Source organism: Syzygium oleosum, unplaced genomic scaffold (assembly GCF_021117445.2).
Source record: "Syzygium oleosum isolate NSW1041296 unplaced genomic scaffold, Sole_v2.1 Sole_v2.60, whole genome shotgun sequence".
Taxonomy (NCBI): domain Eukaryota; kingdom Viridiplantae; phylum Streptophyta; class Magnoliopsida; order Myrtales; family Myrtaceae; genus Syzygium; species Syzygium oleosum.
The window spans coordinates 852,237-860,060 of NW_026607544.1; the positions used below are offsets into that span (position 1 = coordinate 852,237).

The 7,824-nt window shown below is 40.5% G+C and overlaps 1 pseudogene; it reads left to right on the top strand.

Annotated features, from left to right (window-relative positions):
* Positions 1 to 3,107: 3,107 nt before the first annotated feature.
* Positions 3,108 to 5,569, top strand: LOC130137102 (pentatricopeptide repeat-containing protein At5g14080-like; annotated as a pseudogene).
* The last annotated feature ends 2,255 nt before the right edge of the window (positions 5,570 to 7,824 follow it).

The following is a 7,824-nucleotide window of genomic DNA, read 5'->3' on the forward strand; positions in this document are numbered from 1 at the left end:
AAGGACTCTGATATTCATGTCACCGATAGTATTACTAGGGATAGTGATCTAAATATTGCTAAGGGATACCCGAAGATAATGATCAGTATGATCCTATGGTAATGATAGAGGAAAGTGACCGGCATCCATTAAGAAGCAAGTGGAACCTTCCAATCTCTATCTTCCTCGGAAATGCAGGTGAAGGCTACTCTAGCTGCATCTTTAGACAATTAAGACTAAAGCTAGCTATGATTTATCAATATTGCTAAATTGTATATTGCTTTGCACAATTTAATGCATAGCCAAAAGTAAAAAGTAAAAAAATAGGAATTCTGAATAATGGTTAGCACGCAACTTAGATTGATATGGGTAGGGTATCATTTTTCACATTACCCATAATCTTGGATATTCTCCCATATAATACATGTCTAGCGCACGTTTAGTGCATGCCTAGCACACGTCAAATGAAGCCTAGACAGAAACGAATTCGCTTGCCAACTAGCTCACTGCTATGTTGTCAGCCATTTTGCTCTTTAGTAATATTTCATCATTAGCGCATATTGTAAGTCATGTCACGACACGAATAAGTTGGATGAAACGTATTGCAGCTGTCTTTTTTAATGCTCAACGATGGTTTGTAAATGGATCGCGGGCATGTGTTCAAAATGGATGAACTTGGTCTAGAGATATTAAGGATTGCCTTTCCTGCTGTCTTGGCTTTAGCTACTAACCCTGTCTCTTTTTTAAATTCATATTACCTTCACTAGTCATTTAGGAATGATGATCAAGTCTACGCTTTTTCACATGAGATCTAGGCAGGTTTCTATTGTGAGTTATCGGACAGCAAGATGAACTCTATAGCATGTCATGAGATGATCATATTCATAGTTGTCATTTAAGGCCCCAAACATGAAAAGTTCAAGTTCGGAGGTGCTCCAGGGTTCTAGTGTTCAAGAACAAATTTCTCGATCTACGTTCCTATGTCTATTCAAGTATGATTTGACTGATGAATTAAGTTGTTAACTTGAATTTGCACTACAAAAAAATATGAATTTTGCGACGGAAATTTGCGACGAAAATTTTTCGTCGCTAATTTGCAACAAACTTTGCGACGGATTTCTAATTCCGTCGCAAATTAGCGACGAAAATTTTTCCGTCGCAAATTTGCGACGGATCAATTTTCCGTCACAAATTAGCGACGGAAAATAAATCCGTCGCAAATTCCGTCGCAAATTTGCGACGGAAAATAAATCCGTCGCAAAATTCGTCGCAAATTTGCGACGGAAAATTTTCGTCGCTAATTCCGTCGCAAATTAGTGACGACTAATTTTCCGTCGCAAATTTGCGACAAATTTTGTGACGGATTTATTTTCCGTCGCTAATTTGTGCAACAAAATTTACCATTTTGCGATGAAAGTAGAGACGAATTGGATGATTGTCACAAGTTCAAATTCAAAAGAGATTGGACGATTTGCTACACGTCCAATTCTAAGAGAGATTAGATATTACAAATTCAAATTAGATAATAACATCTATTATAAAATCAAGATATTAGATAATCTCTTAAAATGTTCTCGTCCCAAATAAGCTTTTTTAGATTCGATAGGTGCAAATCTTATCTTCTTCTTTTTTTCAAGACTTAGATATAGATAACGCAGATATCTATTTAGTTGAATATGGCAGTTTCCTCCGCACGTAGCTCTTATGTATGCGTAAATATATGGGTAAATAAATTATAGCAATTTTCAAATAGATCTTAATCGAGTGGATGTATGAAATGTAAAGTCAATATATCTATATGGGGATATCTATAGGAGATCATATAAAAGAGATATTCTTATTTAGACCTAACCAGTTTGATCTAACCAATTAGATGAATTATTTCTAAAGGGTTACATCCGAATGATGAGTGAATAGAGGACATGCATTCCATTAGAGAAATATTTAGAAGATTCCCTATATTTCGTTTAATTGATTGTAATTGATATTTTCCCTTTTAGATAGTCATCCTATAAAACCGATAAATAGGTTCGTGTACTCTTCATTTGACAATGATATATATATATATATATATTGCTCTTAATTTTTTTTATTACATTCTTGACTTAGTATTAGAGCCCTATTGTTATTTGAGAAAGCGTCAATCGAGTCTGTTTGTAACAACGACATCCACATCAGTCATGTTTCTCCACAGTGCTCGTAATGCTAGTCACATCGGCCCATTTCGCAACAACCTCCCGTGGTTGTTTGACATTCCTCCGCTGCTCTAATGAAAAAAAAAAATCACCAAACTTGCCGCCCTTAGATGAATTAGATCATGACATTTACTAATTCGTCAAATATGAGTAATGTGTCATTGTAAGAAGCATATCTACTCAAAGTTCCGATGGAATTAGCGACGGATTCGAAAAATTGGTCGGTATAAACATTTCCGTCGGTAATTCCGTTGCAAATTAGCGACGGATTTGAAAAAATGGGCGCCATGTGCCGCGAAGATCACTTCCGTCGCAAATTAGCGACGGAAAATAAATCTGTCGCAAGATTTAGAAAATGCTCTTTATTTTTGGAATCTGTCCCAAAATCCGTCGCAATTTTGCGACGGAAACAAAGTCCGTCGCAAAATTTTACGACGGAAACAAAATCCGTCGCAAAATTTGCGAAGGAAAAACAAATCCGTCGCAAAAATTTGCGACGGAAACAAAATCCGTCGCAATTTTGCGACGGAAAAAAAATCCGTCGCAAAATTTTGCGACGGAAACAAAATCCGTCGCAAAAATTTGCGACGGAAAAAAATCCCGTCGCAAAAATTTGCGACGGAAACAAAATCAATCCGTCGCAAAAATTTGCGACGAACATAAGGTTCGTCGCAAATCGCAAATTAGCGACGAACTGAAAAGGTTCGTCGCTAAAATTTGCGACGAAATATGAAGTTTGTCGCAAATTTAATTAAAAAAAGTTCGCCCCAAAGCCCCGCCCTTACCCCCAATTTCTCTCTCTCTCGCTCACTGTTCTCCCTCTCTCTCCCTCTTCTCGCTTCTGCTTCTTCCCTCTCCCCCACACCCCCAAACCTCTCGCGCTCGCGCTTCCTCCCGCGACTCCTCCTCCTCGCCCGAAGGAGCCGGCGGCTCCTCCCCCCGTCGAGGGCAAGGAGGAGGAGCTCCCCGAGAAATCAGAGGTGGAGGAGGCAGATCAAGAGGACCGAGAGATCGCCGCTCCGGAGGAGGAGGAGGCCGAGGCTTCCGACGAGGAGGCCTCGGCCGAAGATGACGACGGGGACGACGACGCCCCCCCGAAAGGGAAGGAGAGCGAGGAGAATCCGAAAGGAGGGAGCTCCGTGGAGAAACAGGGCGTGCCCAAGAGGAGGAGGAAATCGAGCGCGGCGAAGAATAAGCAGAGCTCTCATTTCAGCCTCCAGCCGCACCGTCTCGGCGCGCACATGGACGGAGCAAGCTCTCCACCGTCTCGGCTGCCGCGACCTGCTCACCCCTCAGCTCGTCGCCCGCGTGATCGACCCTTTCCTGATCCCCCACCTCTCGCTCGCCCTCGGCTTCTTCGACTGGGCCTCCCAGCAGCCCGGCTTCGCTCACGACCCCCTCACGTACCGCTCCGTCCTCAAGTCCCTCTCCGCTTCCCGACAGTCCAACGCCGTCGAGACCCTGTTGAAGCGGGTCAGGGCCCGCGGGATCAGCCTCGACGCCTCGGCATACGGGCACGTCATCGCCTGTTTCGTCAGGAACAAGAGGACCCACGACGGGTTTTTGGTTTTCAGCGAGATTGGTTCGTTAGTTGGGGACGTTGGGCCCGACGTGTGTAACTTGCTTCTGGCTGCCCTCGCGTCTGATGGGTATATCGATAATGCAAGGAAGGTGTTCGATGAAATGATGCAGTGGGGATGTTCTTTTGAGCACTCTGGGATTGGGCGTGTTCTTGTGGAAGTTTTGTGGTAATGGGGAAATTTCCGAGGTTCTGAGCGCGTTAGATGAAGTTAGGAGGCGTAATGCAGGGATTAACGGGTCAGTTATTGCCGTTTTGGTAGTTCATGGTCTTTGTCAAGCTTCAAGGGTATCAGAGGCTCTTTGGGTGCTGGACGAGCTGAGAAGTAGAAGCTGCAAACCTGATTTTATGGCGTATAGAATTGTTGCGCAAGCTTTTCGAGAAATGGGTGATGTGGTGCAGAAAGAGAGTTTTGAAGTTGAAGCGGAAGTTAGCAGTAGCTCCGAGGGCGAATGACTATAAAGAGTTTTTATTTACTCTGATTTCTGAAAGACTAATGAAGGAAGCCTCAGAGTTGGGTGAAGTCATCGTTAGAGAGACTTTCCCCTGGAGGATGATATCCTCAATGCATTGATCGGAACAATCTCAGCTGATGATCCCCAATCAGCTATCGCCTTCTTTAGGTTCATGATTAAGAAGGGAAAGTTCCCGACCCTTTTGACATTGAGCAATTTGTGTAGGAACTTATGCAAGCACAACCAAACTGATGTACTGATGCAGGTGTATCAAGTCTTGGATTCTGGTGGTTATTTTGCTGATGCGGAGAGTTACACTGTGATGGTCTCATTTTTATGCAGGGCTGGAAAAGTAAGAGAAGCTTATGGAATCCTTCAGGTGATGAAGAAGAAAGGGTTGGGCCCAGATGTGGTTGGCTATAATTCTGTTTCTGGAAGCATGTTGTCGGGAAGATCTTATACGTCCAGCAAAAAGGCTGTGGGATGAGATGTTTTCAAGTGGGTATTCTGGAGATTTTAGAACATATACTATCTTGATCAAGAAGTTCTCTGAAATAGGGCAAGTTGAAGAGGCGAGGAGGCTGTTTTACCACATGTTGGAGAACGGGTTGGAACCAGATTCCTCAATCTACAAATCTCTCATAGAAGGGCTTTGTCAAGAAGCAAACTTTGAAGTTGCCTTTAATATTTTCGATAAGTGTATTGAACAGGATCCAACTCTTGCCAGTAGTGTCCTCAGTGCATTCATCCTGTGTCTCTGCAGAAAAGGTAAAGTTTTGACGAGCTCGGTAAATACTGAATTTGAGTATTCTTGATCTTATATAATTGCACCAACAGATAATGTCTTGGTTCTATGTCTTGACATGCTTGATGCAGGTGATTTTGTTACCGCTTCAAAGTTGCTCCAACGTTTCAATTGTGATTTGGGCAATTTAGACTCCCTTGTCACTTTCCTGAAATACTTAAATGATGCGGACGAGGTGAGACTTGCCCTTGAACACATGAAATGGATTAGGGAAAACTCTTCTCTGATGATGAATCGTATTTCATCAGAACTTGTATTCCTAGTTTCTTCTGCGTCTAAATCGGAACCAATCTTGAACTGGCTTGACATGGAGAAAGTTAGAAGGTTTGGCTGCTAGACTTGGTGGAGCCAAGAACATATTCTGTGAACTTTTTTCTGATAACAAGGCTGATAACGCCTTTTGGTTGGATAGTTCCTCAATTGAGAAAGTCTGTCTTGAAGAGGAAGAATGCACCTTTCAGTTTGGTTCTTTATTTTTATCATTCTTGTGGAAAATGTAGATGAATGTATTTCATTTTCATATTATTATAATATTTTGATGTTATTAAGTGCTTAATCAATGTTAAATATAAATTTCAAAAATTAATTTTGCTTTTAATTAGGTTTAAAATCGAAAAATAAAATAAATGATTTTATCGTACGATCACAAATTACAAAAGTTCAATGCAAAAATAAAATTTCGTCGCTAAACGATATTCGTAGGGGAGTTCGTCGCTAAAGAATTAATAAAAAATTGTCGCTAAATTCGATCATGAATAATGTTAATGGCAAAAGTAAAATTTTTTTATGGCAAATTAGCGACGAATTTTGCCACAAATAAGTTCGTCGTAAATTACTGACCAAATTTTTTTTTTTTTGCAAATTAGCGACAAATTTTGCGACGAATAATTAGCGACGAATTTTGCGACGGATAATTAGCGACGAAATGTGCGACTAAATTTGTGACGAAATTTGCGTCGATATTTGCAACGAATTTTGCGACTACATTATTTGCGACGAATTATTTGCGATGAATTTTGCGACGAATTTTGCGATGAAATTTGCGACAAATTTCGCGACGAAATTTGCGACGAATTTTGCGATGGATAGTGTTCGTGGCTAATTTGCGACGAATTTTGCGACGAATTATTTGCGACGAATTTTTGTCCGTCGCAAATTTGCGACGAATTTTGCGACGAATTTTTGTCCGTCGCAAATTTGCGACGAATTTTTGTCCGTCGCAAATTTGCGACGAAAATTGAAATTTTCCGTTGCAAAATTTTGCGACGACCTATTAGCGACGGAATTTTTTCCGTCGCAAATTCGATTTGCGACGGATTTTTCCAAATTTTTCGTCGCAAAAATCGTCGCAAAAATCATGTTTTTTTGTAGTGTTGTAGCCGGAGTATTTTGATAACATCTTTGATTGCCAAAGTTCAATAACATGCAAATGCATTTGGTACGATAAGGATTTTAGGGTTTTGTGTGGCTGAATTCCTCTTGAGTCTATGTTGCTTTCCTAATGCAGAACATTTTGGTGAATAGATGGTTGGTTTTCCATATGTATTTGTTTAGCCACCTACTTTTATGTGAATGGTTTCAATGTAACAATGAATTTGAGGACTCGACTCTTCCTATGATGGCCAGTTCTCATCTACATATGTAGCTTGATACACAATGTGGATACTTAACACAAGAATCTGAGCACTAGATCATAGTGCATCAAGAGCGATATCGTACTAGGTGGCAGCAACCTGGATGAATATGTTGAATTTAGAACTTTGGCAAATAAAAAAATCATGTTCATTTTGCTTAGACTAATATGGCTAAGGACTCTGATATTCACGTCACCGATAGTATTACTAGGGATAGTGATCTAAATATTGCTAAGGGATGCCCGAAGATAATGATCAGTATGATCCTGTGGTAAAGATAGAGGAAAGTGATCGGCATCCATTAAGAAGCAAGTGGAACCTTCCAATCTCTGTCTTCTTCAGAAATGCAAGTTAAGGCTACTCTAGCTGCATCTTTAGACAACTAAGACTAACGCTAGCTATGATTTCTCCATATTGCCAAATTGCATATTGCTTTGCACAATTTAATGCTTAGTCAAAAGTAAAAAGTAAAAAAATAGGAATTCTAAATAATGGTTAGCACGCAACTTAGATTAGCATGGGTAGGGTATCATCTTTCACATTAACCATAATCTTGGATATTCACCCATATAATGCATGTCTAACGCACGATTAGTGCATGAGTAGCACACGTCAAATGAAGTCTAGACAGAAACGAATTGGCTTGCCAACTAGCTCTCTGCTATGTTGTCAGCCATTTTGTTCTTTAGTAATATTTCATCATTAGCGCATATTATAAGTCATGTCATGACACGAATAAGTTGGATGAAATGTATTGCAGCTGTCTTTTTCAATGCTCAACGATGGTTTGTAAATGGATCGCGGGCATGTGTTCAAAATGGATGAACTTGGTCTAGAGATATTCGGGATTGCTTTTCCTGCTGTCTTGGCTTTAGCTACTAACCCTGTCTCTTTTTTAAATTCATATTACCTTCACTGGTCATTTAGGTATGATGATCAAGTCTACGCTTTTTCACATGACGTCTAGGCAGGTTGCTATTGTGAGTTGTCGGAGAGGAAAATGAACTCTATCGCATGTCATGAGATGATCATATTCATAGTTGTCATTTGAGGCCCCAAACATGAAAAGTTCAAGCTCGTAGGTGCTCCAGGTTTCTAGTGTTCAAGAACTTGATTCTCGATCTACGTTCCTAAGTCTATTCAAGTATGATTTGACTGATCAATTAAGTTGTTAACT